At 44.9% G+C, this 15933-nt stretch overlaps 1 protein-coding gene across 3 annotated transcripts in view; it reads left to right on the forward strand.

The window, feature by feature from the left end:
• The first annotated feature begins 13524 nt into the window (after positions 1–13524).
• LOC117511372 (bromodomain-containing protein 3-like) overlaps positions 13525–15933 on the forward strand; it is a 111850-nt gene continuing 109441 nt past the window's right edge. For all 3 annotated transcript variants that reach the window (XM_034171418.1, XM_034171420.1, XM_034171419.1), the window contains exon 1: positions 13525–13673. The gene's annotated coding sequence lies outside the window, so the exon portion shown is untranslated. The remainder of the gene's footprint in view (positions 13674–15933) is intronic.

Here is a 15933-nt window from a genome sequence, read left to right on the forward strand (position 1 = left end):
GAGTACTGACGGGGACTAGCAGGAGAGAGCATATCTCACCCGTGTTGGCCTCTCTTCATTGGCTTCCTGTTAATTCTAGAATAGAATTTAAAATTCTTCTTCTTACTTATAAGGTTTTGAATAATCAGGTCCCATCTTATCTCAGGGACCTCGTAGTACCATATCACCCTAATAGAGCGCTTCGCTCTCAGACTGCAGGCTTACTTGTAGTTCCTAGGGTTTGTAAGAGTAGAATGGGAGGCAGAGCCTTCAGCTTTCAGGCTCCTCTCCTGTGGAACCAGCTCCCAATTCAGATCAGGGAGACAGATACCCTCTCTACTTTTAAGATTAGGCTTAAAACTTTCCTTTTCGCTAAGGCTTATAGTTAGGGCTGGATCAGGTGACCCTGGACTATCCCTTGGTTATGCTGCTTTAGGACGTAGACTGTGGGGGGGTTCCCATGATGCACTGTTTCTTTCCTCTTTTTGCTCTGTATGCATCACTCCGCATTTAATCATTAGTTGATACGATCTCTGCCCCCCTCCACAGCATGTCTTTTTCCTGGTTCTTTCCCTCAGCCCCAACCAGTCTCAGCAGAAGACGCCCCCTCCCTGAGCCTGGTTCTGCTGGAGGTTTCTTCCTGTTAAGAGGGAGTTTTTCCTTCCCACTGTTGCCAAGTGCTTGCTCACAGGGGGTCGTTTTGACCGTTGGGGTTTTTCATGATTGTTGTATGGCCTTGCCTTACAATATAAAGCGCCTTGGGGCAACTGTTTGTTGTGATTTGGCGCTATATAAAAAAAAGTTGATTGATTGATTGATGATCAAGTCTCCGTAAAAAGTCTGTCCTCCAAAACACAAGTTGATATGCCGGGTGCCATATGTGCATATGGAAGTGCCATTGGCAGCTGTGAGGGGGGTGGGCCCACTCCATCTGCCAAGATGTCAAGGTTGGATGCTGGCAAGATGCTCTGTTGCACTCAAGTGTCACACAGGAACTGTCGACTTGAGATGTTGTCCTGGATGAACAGCAGCCTGTTGGTGCGGCCAGCACTCAAGGCTATTAAAGAGCGCCGGCCCTGCCATTTCCCTTACACTGACAGGTGCATGGTGAGTGGAAGTGTTTGGCTTTAGCTCCAAACATTGCATGGTAGAAACAGAAGTTGGTTTGTGAGTGTTGCCATGGAGGGAAAGACGCACTGCAGCTGCGTGTGCTGGGGCGAGTGCGGCTGCTGTCATGCCGTGGTGCTGGCCAGCTAGGAAGAATTTGTTGGCCTTCTCTGCCAGTGCAAAGCAGTCTGTAATTGTGGTGTTAGTAAGCGCTGCGTGCACCTGAGGAGGAAGTTGGTGCAGGAATAGGTGAGTGAACAAAAGTCCAGCCGGATCCTCCCAGGAGCTGCAGCATTCTATCCATGACCTCTGAGGGCTTCCTGTCTTCCAGCCCATGCAGGGAGAACAGCCTGCTGGCCCATTCAGTGTCTGACAGTTCAGTTTTGAGGAGGTGATCCTTGATGGCTGCGTATTTGTTCGCAGCCGGTGGGCTTTGTAGGAGAGCAACCAGCCTTGTTGCCGTGAAGCTACTGAGGGCTGAGACGACATAATAATATTTCATGTCGTCCGCGATCTCTCTCTGAGAGCGAACTGTGTCTTGATTTGTGTAAACCAGGCAGCAGTGGAGGACTCCCAGAACTCTGGGAGCTTCAGTGACACTGCATTCGCATTCTCTGTTATGCTGATGATCCCACCCACTGTGATACCAGCTGGACGCCATGCTTTGTTCCACTGCCTGCCATGTGCTCTGTGCTGGACGCTGCGTATATAAAATAATTATTTTGTGGGGGTCACGTGATGCACCAAGGAGGATAGACGCATTGTTATTGGTCTCCTCGCTGGATTTAACTAAAACATTATTTCTCAGTTTTCCTGTCACTGGAGAACTTTTTTTAATATGCCCACCCAAGAAGAGAGAAACTGGGAAAAAGGGCAACAAGCCTGCGGCTAGTGAAGCTCTAGCTAACCATGGCGGCGCCACAGAGCAAGAGCTAGCTAATGAAGAAGAACTAGAATCTCATACTGAGCCCGGAAAAGAACCCATCATGCCCACGTGCGATGACGCAGTGGTTCAGCAGGTGACTTGTGATATTGGGGAGATGCTGGATGCTAAATTCGGGAACATCCTGAAACCAGTCACTGAGATGTCAGGAAGGCTAGCTAAAATAGCGGACAGACTGGAGACAGCGGAACAGCGAGTATCCTATTTGGAGCATAACGCAGCGGCTAGTGCACAACGGCTTGACTTGATGGAGTCACCGCTGACGAAAGCAATGGAAAAACTCAAAAACTATGAGAACCAGAGTCGACGGTTAAATGTCTGAATTACTGGACTGAAAGAAGGCACTGAAGGCAAGAATCCTTCCGTGTTTTTTGAGAAGTGGATTCCCGAGGTCTTGAATTTGGACATGCAAGGGGAACAGCTGAAAACAGAATGAGCTCACCGTGTGGGATCCCTAGTGGGACCCACCAGCAGACAGGAGCCCTGCACGGTCCTGGTGAGGCTGTACGACTACACGGACAGACAGAGGTTTCTACGTGCAGCAAAAAACAAGGGCAGAGTTACGATGGATGGTCGTGTAGTGTCTTTTTACCAGGACTTTTCTGTGGAGGTTGTGAAACAAAGGCAAGAATCTGCAGATGCACATAGAAGGCTTCAGGGAAGCGAGGATCAAAGATGCTTTTACGTACCCAGCTGTAATTAAGATTCTCCCTCCAGACGGCAAGCCGGTCTCCCTCTCCACAATGAAGGAAATTACTGACTATGTGAAGACACTCCCGACTACCCAGTGACTGTATCAGTCCACCTGTGATCAGGTAAATGGCATCATCTGCCTCAAAAATGTCTGCTTATACAAATGAACAATGGACACTGGGTACTATATGCCATTAACATAGCTTTGGACTATCTCAAAATTAAAGGCATTTGTACATGTATATACACTCAACAAAAATATAAACGCAACACTTTTGGTTTTGCTCCCATTTTGTATGAGATGAACTCAAAGATCTAAAACTTTTTCCACATACACAATATCACCATTTCCCTCAAATATTGTTCACAAACCAGTCTAAATCTGTGATAGTGAGCACTTCTCCTTTGCTGAGATAATCCATCCCACCTCACAGGTGTGCCATATCAAGATGCTGATTAGACACCATGATTAGTGCACAGGTGTGCCTTAGACTGCCCACAATAAAAGGCCACTCTGAAAGGTGCAGTTTTATCACACAGCACAATGCCACAGATGTCGCAAGATTTGAGGGAGCGTGCAATTGGCATGCTGACAGCAGGAATGTCAACCAGAGCTGTTGCTCGTGCCTTGAATGTTCATTTCTCTACCATAAGCCGTCTCCAAAGGCGTTTCAGAGAATTTGGCAGTACATCCAACCAGCCTCACAACCGCAGACCACGTGTAACCACACCAGCCCAGGACCTCCACATCCAGCATGTTCACCTCCAAGATCGTCTGAGACCAGCCACTCGGACAGCTGCTGAAACAATCGGTTTGCATAACCAAAGAATTTCTTCACAAACTGTCAGAAACCGTCTCAGGGAAGCTCATCTGCATGCTTGTCGTCCTCATCGGGGTCTCGACCTGACTCCAGTTCGTCGTCGTAACCGACTTGAGTGGGCAAATGCTCACATTCGCTGGCGTTTGACACGTTGGAGAGGTGTTCTCTTCACGGATGAATCCCGGTTCACACTGCCCAGGGCAGATGGAAGACAGCGTGTCTGGCATCGTGTGGGTGAGCGGTTTTCTGATGTCAATGTTGTGGATCGAGTGGCCCATGGTGGCGGTGGGGTTATGGTATGGGCAGGCTTCTGTTATGGACGAAGAACACAGGTGCATTTTATTGATGGCATTTTGAATGCACAGAGATACCGTGACGAGATCCTGAGGCCCATTGTTGTGCCATACATCCAAGAACATCACCTCATGTTGCAGCAGGATAATGCACGGCCCCATGTTGCAAGGATCTGTACACAATTCTTGGAAGCTGAAAATGTCCCAGTTCTTGCATGGCCGGCATACTCACCGGACATGTCACCCATTGAGCATGTTTGGGATGCTCTGGACCGTGTATACGACAGCGTGTACCAGTTCCTGCCAATATCCAGCAACTTCGCACAGCCATTGAAGAGGAGTGGACCAACATTCCACAGGCCACAATTGACAACCTGATCAACTCTATGAGAAGGAGATGTGTTGCACTGCATGAGGCAAATGGTGGTCACCCCAGATACTGACTGGTATCCCCCCCAATAAAACAAAACTGCACCTTTCAGAGTGGCCTTTTATTGTGGGCAGTCTAAGGCACACCTGTGCACTAATCATGGTGTCTAATCAGCATCTTCGTATGGCACACCTGTGAGGTGGGATGGATTATCTCAGCAAAGGAGAAGTGCTCACTATCACAGATTTAGACTGGTTTGTGAACAATATTTGAGGGAAATGGTGATATTGTGTATGTGGAAAAAGTTTTAGATCTTTGAGTTCATCTCATACAAAATGGGAGCAAACCAAAAGTGTTGCGTTTATATTTTTGTTGAGTGTATATCAGTTTGCCTGATTTGCTGTTTACTGCTATTATTTACATAATTTGTTGACATTTTGACATCATGGTTAGGACATAATCCAGATGAGGAGACCTGATATACTCTTTCTTTTCACTTTGTTTCTTGTGACCTCTCAGTTGTACTGATAGAGTATGAAGAGATTTTTGTTTGTTGTTTTTCTTGGCTCTGTTTTAGCCACATTAGGTAGGTATTGTCCAAACTTCAACTGTGAGAGACAGAATCTAAAAAAAATCCAGAAAATCACATTGTATGATTTTTAAATAATTAACTTGCATTTTATTGCCTAAAATAAGTATTTGACCCCCTAGAAAAACAGAGCTTAACAATTGGTACAGAAACATTTGTCTGCCATTACAGAGGTCAGACGTTTCCTGTAGTTCTTGACCAAGTTTTCACACACTGCAGCAGGGATTTTGGTCCACTCCTTCATACAGATCTTCTCTAGAGCTTTCAGGTTTGGAGTTTCAGCTCCCTCCAAAGATTTTCTATTGAGTTCAGGTCTGGAGACTGGCCAGGCCACTCCAGGACCTTGAAATGCTTCTTATGGAGCCCCTCCTTAGTTGCCCTGGCTGTGTGTTTGGGGTCATTGTTATGCTGAAGACCCAGCCATGACCCATCTTCAATGCTCTTACTGAGGGAAGGAGGTTGTTTGCCAAAATCTCACAATACACGACCCCATCCATCCTCCTTTCAATACGGTGCAGTCGTTCTGTCCCCTTTGCAGAAGAGTACCCCCAGAGTATGATGTTTCCACCCCCATGCTTCACGGTTGGGATGGTTTTCTTGGGGTTGTTCTCATCCTCTAAACATGGTAAGTGGAGTTGATTCCAAAAAGCTCTATTCTGGTCTCATCTGACCATATAACCTTCTCCCATGCCTCCTCTGGATCATCCAGATGGTCACTGGTGAACTTCAAATGGGCCTGGATATGTGCTGGCTTCAGCAGGGGGACCTTGCTGCCCTGCAGGATTTTAAACCATGACAGCATCATGTGTTCCTAATGTAATCTTTGTGACTGTGGTCCCAGCTCTCTTCAGGTCATTGACCAGGTCCTCCTATGTAGTTCTGAGCTTTCTCAGAATCATCCTTACCCCACAAAGTGAGATCTTGCATGGAATCCCAGACCGAGGGAGACTGACAGTCATCTTGTGTTTCTTCCACTTTCTAATAAATAATCATAACAGTTGTTGTCTTCTACCAAGCTGCTTGCCTGTTGTCCTGTAGTCCATCCCAGCCTTGTGCAGATCTACAGTTTTGTCCCTGGTGTCCTTAGACAGCGCTTTGGTCTTGGCTATGGTGGACAGGTTGGAGTATGATTGATTGAGTGTGTGAACAGGTGTCTTTTATACAGGTAACAAGTTCAAACAGGTGCAATTAATACAGGTAAAGAGTGCAGAATAAGAGGGCTTCTTAAAGAAAAATTAACAGGTCTGTGAGAGCCAGAATTCTTGCTGGTTGGTAGGTGTTCAAATACTTATTTTCTGCAATAAAATGCAAATTAACTATTTAAAAATCATACAATGTGATTTACTGGATTTTATTTTAGATTCTATCTCTCATAGTTGAAGTGTACCTACGATAAAAATTACAGACCTCAACATTCTTTGTAGGTGGGAAAACCTGCAAAACTGACAGGGGGTCAAATACTTATTTTCCCCACTGTATGATCCATACTGACATCAGAGAGCAGGTTGAGTCTAGTCTGGAGAGGTGGAGATGTGCTCTGGAGAGAAGGGGAATGAAAGTCAGTAGGAGCAAGACTGAGTCCATGTGTGTGAATGAGAGGGAGTCCAGTGGAATAGTGCAGTTACAAGGAGTAGAAGTGGTGAAAGTAGATGAGTTTAAATATTTGGGGTCAACTGTCCAAGGTAATGGAGAGTGTGGTAGAGAGGTGAAGAAGAGAGTGCAGGCAGGGTGGAGTGGGTGGAGAAAGCTGGCAGGAGTGATTAGTGACCGAAGAATATCAGCAAGAGTGAAGGGGAAAGTTTCCAAGACAGTAGTGAGACCAGCTATGTTGGACGGCTTAGAGATAGCATTATTCAATTTCAATTCAGTTCCTGTTTATTTCTATAGCACCAAATCACAACATAAATTGCCAAAAGGTGCTTCACAAGGGTAAGATTGAACCTTACCAACCCTCCTGAGCAACATGTAGGTAGCAGTGTTCAGCAAAAACTCCATTAGGTTTAATTTAAGGAAGAACACACACAGTTTTGTGAATATGGTTGCACCTTGGAGATGTTCAAAAGCAGATGTGAGTAACGGCAGGGGGTCTTATTCTTTACTGTGATATTATTCAGCCCTTGAAAGTCAGTGCAGGGGTGTAGGGTCTTGTCCTCCTTAGCCACAAAGAAGAAACCAGCACCAAGAGGGGAACAGGAAGGCAGATTAGGCCAGCTGCCAGGAACTCTGTGATGTACGTCTCCATGGACTCTCTTTGAGGTTGAGCCAGGTTATACAAGTGACTAGAAGAAGAGCTTTTATTGTCATTCTACATACAGTGACATTTGTCCTCTGCATTTAACCCACCCTAATCACAGTTAGACACATTCCAACCACTAGGGGCAGTGTGCAGCCACAGTCCAGCACCTGGGGACCAACTCCAGATGTGGAGACCATAAATGTGTGGCAGAGATGCTGCCTTGCTCAGGGGCACAGAAAGGAGCAGACCCTAAATAAGCATGTTTTTGACTGTGGGAGAACATGCAAACTGCAGACAGAAAGGCAGGGAAGCGATCCCACAACCTTCTTGCTGTGAGGCACCAGTGTTAACCACTAAGCCACTGTGAAGCTCTGCACATCACCCTTGTTCTTAAAAATAGGAACCAGTACACTTCTCATTCCTTAGTGGCAAACTTTGCATTTTGTATCACCACTTAGACAGCTATGAAGTGATACAGAGGAGGATTTTGTTCAAAAGAAGACCTGAAAGTTCAGATACAAATTGCCAGAAGGTACATCTGAGATGCCTGGATCTGATCTGTTTTGGTGAAAGAAAATCCCTCTCCGCTCTATGAAGCTCAGAGTGTTTATATATATATATCAATCAATCAATCAATCAATTTTATTTATATAGCGCCAAATCACAACAAACAGTTGCCCCAAGGCGCTTTATATTGTAAGGCAAAAGCCATACAATAATTACGTAAAAACCCCAACGGTCAAAACGACCCCCTGTGAGCAAGCACTTGGCGACAGTGGGAAGGAAAAACTCCCTTTTAACAGGAAGAAACCTCCAGCAGAACCAGGCTCAGGGAGGGGCAGTCTTCTGCTGGGACTGGTTGGGGCTGAGGGAGAGAACCAGGAAAAAGACATGCTGTGGAGGGGAGCAGAGATCAATCACTAATGATTAAATGCAGAGTGGTGCATACAGAGCAAAAAGAGAAAGAAACAGTGCATCATGGGAACCCCCCAGCAGTCTAAGTCTATAGCAGCATAACTAAGGGATGGTTCAGGGTCACCTGATCCAGCCCTAACTATAAGCTTTAGCAAAAAGGAAAGTTTTAAGCCTAATCTTAAAAGTAGAGAGGGTGTCTGTCTCCCTGATCTGAATTGGGAGCTGGTTCCACAGAAGAGGAGCCTGAAAGCTGAAGCTGAATATGTGTGTGTGTGTGTGTGTGTGTGTGTGTGTGTGTGTGTGTGTGTATGTATGTATGTATGTATGTATGCAGCATGGTTTGTGTTTGGGGTGAACAGCCACAGTAATTAAGCAATCAACACCAAACTTGGTTTGGTGACTGGGAGCACCAAGGGGGAGGTCACTGGTGCCCTTATTTTCGCAGTTTATGTGATACTCAGGTCAAGTAGCAGCATCACACTTTACTTACTACAACCCCTGGCAAAAATTATGGAATCACCCTGTAAATTTTCATCCCCAAAACTAACACCTGCATCAAATCACATCTGCTTGTTAGTCTGCATCTAAAAAGGAGTGATCACACCTTGGAGAGCTGTTGCACCAAGTGGACTGACATGAATCATGGCTCCAACACGAGAGATGTCAGTTGAAACAAAGGAGAGGATTATCAAACTCTTAAAAGAGGGTAAATCATCACTCGGTGTTGCAAAAGATGTTGGTTGTTCACAGTCAGCTGTGTCTAAACTCTGGACCAAATACAAACAACATGGGAAGGTTGTTAAAGGCAAACATAATGGTAGACCAAGGAAGACATCAAAGCGTCAAGACAGAAAACTTAAAGCAATATGTCTCAAAAATCTAAAATGCACAACAAAACAAATGAGGAATGAATGGGAGGAAACTGGAGTCAACGTCTGTGACTGAACTGTAAGAAACCGCCTAAAGGAAATGGGATTTACATACAGAAAAGCTAAACGAAAGCCATCATTAACACCTAAATAGAAAAAAACAAGGTTACAATGGGCTAAGGAAAAGCAATCGTGGACTATGGATGACTGGATGAAAGTCATATTCAGTGATGAATCTCGAATCTGCATTGGGCAAGGTGATGATGCTGGAACTTTTGTTTGGTGCCGTTCAAATGAGATTTATAAAGATGACTGCCTGAAGACAACATGTAAATTTCCACAGTCATTGATGATATGGGGCTGCATGTCAGGTAAAGGCACTGGGGAGATGGCTGTCATTACATCATCAATAAATGCACAAGTTTACGTTGATATTTTGGACACTTTTCTGATGTTTAAGGATGATGAAATCATTTTTCAAGAAGATAATGCATCTTGCCATAGAGCAAACACTGTGAAAACATTCCTTGCAAAAAGACACATAGGGTCAATTTCATGACATAGGGTCAATGTCAACGAGCAGATGTGATTTGATGCAGGTGTTAGTTTTGGGGATGGAAATTTACAGGGTGATTCCATAATTTATTCCTCAGAATTGAGTGAGTCCATATTTTTTTCCCTCTGCTTGGTCTAAAAAAGTAACCGTTACTGACTGCCACAATTTTTTTTCTTGATTTCTTATAGTGTTTCTTAAAGCCAGAAAGTTGCCATTTGAAATGACTTTAGTTTTGTGTCATGTCTGTGATCTGCTTTTTTTCTACAAAATTAAACAACTGAATGAACATCCTCCGAGGCCGGTGATTCCATAATTTTTGCCAGGGGTTGTACATAGTCGCGGCTGACTAGGGTGCACTTTAATTACAATCCAAACGGGCCAGTGTGAGCTGCGTGCGACTCAAGGCATGCATTTTTTTTTTTCAATTAAAATGTACTTGCTGTGTGCCAGTGTGTTGCAGTGATCTGACCTGCTGTCACTTTTTATCATCATTCACTTGAGTCTCATGAATGTCACAAATTGCTCTGTGAAAATGAATGATGCATACACACAATGCAACGCAACTTACTACACCTGAACTAAAGGGACATGAAATATACAATGACATGGATGAAATTCTTCTCTGTTACCTGTAGAATGGGCAACTCAGCTAGTACAAAATATAAAACATGCACTGTGCACAATTTCTCCAATCACAGCTGCAGAAGCCTGTAACTTCTTTTGGGTTGTCTGGGTGTTTTGGTGGCTTTCCTCACTCTTCTACTTCTGTAAACTTTAGATCAGGGTCATTTGGGTCATTTCTGTTGTCATTATGACTTAAAAAGACTTAAAAAGAGTAAACCTGGTTGTTTGACAATAAATGGCTCCACCCAACTGCTAACCTTGAGTGGAAAAAAGGTTGTGTTATCATTCATATTCTCTGAAAAATGGCCAAAAAAAACAAAAATGAATAAATAAATCTGCCAGGGTATGTAAACTTTTGAGCACAACTGTATTTTGTTTTTTCATTTGTCTTGGATTTCTTTTTAATAGAATGCAGTGCGCCCCAGACCCGGGGTCTAAAGGTGCACCCTGGACTCTACAGTAACACTAACCAGAGCTGGCATTGTATCCGAGGGCTCGCTTCAAGATCGTTCCTTTAACTGCAGACAACTGCACCTCATGGGCACTTGGGTGACCGGGGATTTCCTCGAGGTTTTTCTTCAGGTTCTTCTTCATCAGGCCTGTTGCTCCACCACAACTGGGATGATATCGAAGTCTTTCAATGACCATGTTGTTCGTAGGTCATTTTTCAGGTCTTGGTATTTTGAGATCTTTCCCGTTTCAGCTTGATTCAGGCCGTAGTCACATCGATGATTTTGTCTGTCTTCTGTTGCTTGTTCCAGATGACAGTATCAGGTTTTACTGCACCTCCTTCGATGTGTCTTCCTGCTGGGATCTCTTTGTCGTAGAAGACAATTACTTTTCCGTTGGATGAGACTGTGTGTGTGTGTGTGTGTGTGTGTGTGTGTGTGTGTGTGTGTGTGTGTGTGAGTGAATAGAGCACAGCCTGGTGCTTTGACTGTGTGATATAAATTCTATATACGAGGTCTGTTAGAAAACTATCCGACCTTTTTATTTTTTCAAAAACCATATGGATTTCAATCACGTGTGATTGCATCAGCCAAGCTTGAACCTTCGTGCGCATGCGTGAGTTTTTTCACGCCTGTTGGTTGCGTCATTCGCCTGTGAGCAGGCTTTGTGTGAGCAGTGGTCCACCCCTCTCGTCGGATTTTTATTGTGAATAAAATGTCTGAACGATTTGGAGCTTTGCTGCATCAATTTTTTCCAGAAACTGTGAGAGACCTCCAGGTGGACACATTCGGAAAATTCAAATGGCTTTGAGGGACAATTTTATGGGGATTAACACAGATTAAGGAGTGCTCCAGATGGTTTAAAGACCGCCTACAGCGTCTGAGAGCGCGCCGCGCTCCAAGCGCCGATCAACAGGCTGACACCCCGCTGAAACAACCAGATCATTTCCAACGTGAAGGCTTTGTTGATCCGGGACGTCGTCTGACTTACACAAAAATGGCAGGAGACGTGGACATCAGCACTTTTTCGGCACATTCCACTGTTACAGGAGCTTTTTTTCATGGAAAGAAAAGCGGACGGATGCGCCACCGTGCCGCTCATGGCGCGGCACAAAACCACCTCCGTGTTGGTCTCACAGGACGGCTTTGAGATGGCTGTCAGACGGCTTTTGGTGGTTTTTCAGTCGTGTGAGTATCCGAGAAATTGTGGATGAGGCTTCATCATGGCGTTGTTTTACGCCATGCGGCACCGCCGCGACACGCGGAATTCCTCCGCTCCTCTTTCCATGACAAAAACTGCTGTAACAGTGAAATGTGCCGTTCATTTCCAAACTGGACGCTGTGTTTTATCCGGGACGTCCTCTGACTAGCACAGGAATTGCGGAAGACGTGGACATCAGCACTTTTTCGGCACATTGAGACAGACATGTGGAGGAATTCCACGTGTCGCGGTGGAGCCGCATGGTGCAAAGCAACATGTTCTGGCATGTCCAGGCTCATCCACAATTTCTCGGTTAGTCACATGACTGAAAACCCACCCACAGCCGTCTCAAAGCCGTCCTGTGAGACCAACACGGAGGTGGTTTTGTGCCGCGCCATGAGCGGCACGATGGCGCATCCGTCCGCTTTTCTTTCCATGAAAAAAACTCCTGTAACAGTGGAATGTGCCGAAAAAGTACTGATGTCCACGTCTCCTGCCTTTTTTGTGTAAGTCAGACGAGGTCCCGGATCAACAAAGCCTTCACGTTGGAAATGATCTGGTTGTTTCAGCGGGGTTTCAGTCTGTCAATCGGCGCTCGGAGCGCGGCGCGCTCTCAGACGCTGTGGGCGGTCTTTAAACCAGCTGGAGCACTCCTTAATCTGTGTAATCCCCATAAAATTGTCCCTCAAAGCCATTTGAATTTTCCGAATGGTGTCCACCTGGAGGTCTCTCACAGTTTCTGGAAAAAATTGATGCAGCAAAGCTCCAAATCATTCAGACATTTGTTCACAATAAAAATCCGACGAGAGGGGTGGACCACTGCTCACACAAAGCCTGCTCACAGGCGAATGACGCAACCAACAGGCGTGAAAAAACTCACGCATGCGCACGAAGGTTCAAGCTTGGCTGATGCAATCACACGTGATTCAAATCCATATGGTTTTTGAAAAAATACAAAGGTCCGATACTTTTCTAACAGACCTCGTATGTATCTGAATAGGACACTGATGAATTCATTAAATGGTTCAGTCATGTTATTGATCTCGTGCTTGTCAGTCTGGTGTCCAGGTGGTCATCTTGCCATATTCTGGTCCCCTGTGTTTTTTCTCCCTGTAAGGTGGACTTGTGTCCGGTGTTCCGTCATGATGACCTCCTCCTGCACATGTACATCTCTCTACTCCAGACTTTAACACCTCACCTGTGGAGTTGAGCTTCAAAATGTATTAATTGTTTTAACAAAAAAGTGTTACATTATAATGTTCCAGTCTGTACAGCAGCCATGGGATGATACAGATTTGTTTCTGTCATGATTATCTTGAACATCTTAATTGAGATTAACGATAATATCACTATAAATAATGAACATTGTGTATAAGTTTATAAAGGCTTTAAAATGCTGGAATCACAACAGAACATTTTATTGGAGGCTAAAACTAATATTTTTTTATTGTACAGTTTTGAGGCGCAAATAAATGAGGATTATTGTGACTGATTATTGATACTGAGTACATTTTACGCGTTACTAAACATCTATTTACCCGTTACAATAAGCTAACTTTGTCAAGAGACACAGTGAGTGAAAGTGAAACACGACAGGGAGCTCAACTCGACAGAACACCAGCGTAAAAGTTGTGCCAAATATCAGATGTGTTGTGAATCCGAGTGAAAAGGCGAACTTTATTGATGGGTTACTTTGGCGCTCTGCATGATGGGAAACGTAGTATTCGTGCCGGCGCCAGGCTGATGAACTCTTCCAGCCAATCAGCGTAGCTCTTCAGTGCCTTCTGGCCAATCACAATACTAAACCATCATTCTAACCCAATCAGAACATCTCAGGGCACTCTAGCCAATAAAAACATCCCGTTGATGCGTCCATCCAATCCGAACACAACAACATGTATGACGCAACTGGTCGGTGCGCATGCGCATAGCGCAGACAGCTGGTAGTTCATCTATTATGCTACTTGGCTAAAAGAAAAAGAAGCAGAAATTGGAGCGGAGTCGCTGCAACCGAGGACCGCAAACACAGTAAAGACGTTTTTTTTTCCCCTCCTGTTATCTTGCATTTAGCGAGTGTAGAGGCCGGGGGGGGGGAGGTGGTTGTGTGGGGCTGTTTCAACGGAGTCTGGCCGCTCGGCGCCCCGAGACAAAGCTCAGCTAACACGCTAAAGGCTAGTTAGCTCCCTTTAGCCTCCGACAAATCGCTCCCCGCCATCATAAAACTTCTCATTAATGTTCCGGTTATGATTCTGTGGCGTTACACGGCGGTAACAGTTAGCAGCACCGTCGACATTTCACCGCACAGATGGGCTAATTTAGCCTGGTGGCTAACCGACCGCCGTGCCCGCCATCTTTTTCAAGCGACATAAACGGGATGTTGGCGGCCGCTGCTACCTTTTTTTTCCCCCTCAACGAATCGTCGACAGAATCGTCGCAAATCCGCTACAAAATCGCAGCGACTTTGTCATAAAATCACCGCGAATCCTCGACAAAATCACAGAGATTTTGCCACAAAATCGCCACGAATCCGAGACAGTCACTAAGATTTTGCCGCAAAATCACGTATCCTCAACAGAATCACTGCAAACCCTTGACAAAATCAGAGATTTTGACACATAATCACAAATCCTCAGTCACCATGAATTCTTGACAAAACCACAGAGAATTCTCAACAAAATCACAGATTTTGCCACAAGTAAGTAAGGTTTATTTATATAGCACCTTTCAAGATAGAAATCACAAAGTGCTTCACATAAGAACAGAGAAATTAAAAACAGCAGAAACATAAAACCATAAAAACTAGGTAAAAGCCAGCCTATACAAAAGGGTCTTTAGCTTCACTTTAAATGTTTCAACAGAGTCCACAGAGCGTAGGTCCAAAGGCAATGCATTCCACATTTTAGGTGCCACCACCTTGAAAGCACAGTCTCCCCTGGTCTTCAGTCTTGTCCTAGGCAAAACCAATAGGCCCAGGTCCGAAGACCTCAGAGACCTACTTGTCACATATGGATGTAATAGCTCGATGATATAAGATGGCATTTGACCATGCAGAGCTCTAAAAGTCAGTACTAGAATTTTAAATTGGAGTCTGAAATGGATGGGGAGCCAGTGCAAGGAGGAGAGGATTGGGGTTATATGTGACCTCTTTGATGACCTCGTCAGCAGCCTCGCAGCCGCATTCTGAACCGTTTGTAAGCGGTCCAAAGAGGACTTGCTAAGGCTAAAAAATAGAGAGCTACAGTAATCCAAACGTGATGACACAAATGCATGAATGATCATCTCCATCTCCGCCCGAGACACAATGCTGCGCAGACGGGCAATATTGCGCAAATGGAAAAAACAAGACTGTGCCAGGCGGGTAACATACGCGTCAAAATTGAGGGAGTGATCGAACGTAACACCCAAGTTCCTCACTGCTGAACAAACAAAAGGGGCCAGAGAACCAAGATTTCCAACCACAGTGGGAACAAACTCGTCAGGGGCACAAACAAGAACCTCAGTCTTTGCTATATTTAAGGACAAATAGTTGGCCGCCATCCAGTCACCAATAACCTCAACACAGTTCTGAAGAGCAGATACCCTAGAGACCGTTTGAGGAGTGAATGAGATGTACAGCTGGATGTCATCCGCATAACAGTGGTAGGAGACATCTTTAAAACTACTCAAGACGTGACCAAGTGGGAGCAAATATAGAGCAAACAATATAGGTCCCAGAACAGAACCCTGAGGCACACCACAGGATAGCATGGCAGAGGAGGACATAAATTTACCAGCAGCAACAGCGAAAGTCCTGTGTGAAAGATAAGACAAAAACCAGTCCAGAGTAGACCCAGAAATGCCCACCCAAGTCCTTAGTCTCTCAACTAAGACTCCATGATCCACCGTGTCAAAAGCTGCAGAGAGATCCAAAAGGACAAGCACAGAATATTCACCTGCATCTCTGCGCATTAAAATATAATTTGAAACTCTGAACAAGAAGAACAAAATAACAGCATATCTGCCACAAACTCTCGGCAGGTCCACCACAAAATTACAGTGTATCTGCTGCAAACTCACTTCAGGTCCACCACAAAATCACAGAAAATCTGCTGCAAAATCACTGACAATCTGCCACGCTCACTGCAAGTCTGCCACAAAATCACAGCAAATCCACAACAGAATCACCCCAGATTTGCCATGAAACCAGAGTGAAGCCTCAACATTACTGCAAATCTGCCACAAAATCAGAGAATTGGTCACAAATTACAGTGAATTCATGAAAATAAAATCACAAACTCACAGCTGAATC

This window comes from Thalassophryne amazonica, chromosome 5, assembly GCF_902500255.1.
Source record: "Thalassophryne amazonica chromosome 5, fThaAma1.1, whole genome shotgun sequence".
Lineage (NCBI taxonomy): Eukaryota > Metazoa > Chordata > Actinopteri > Batrachoidiformes > Batrachoididae > Thalassophryne > Thalassophryne amazonica.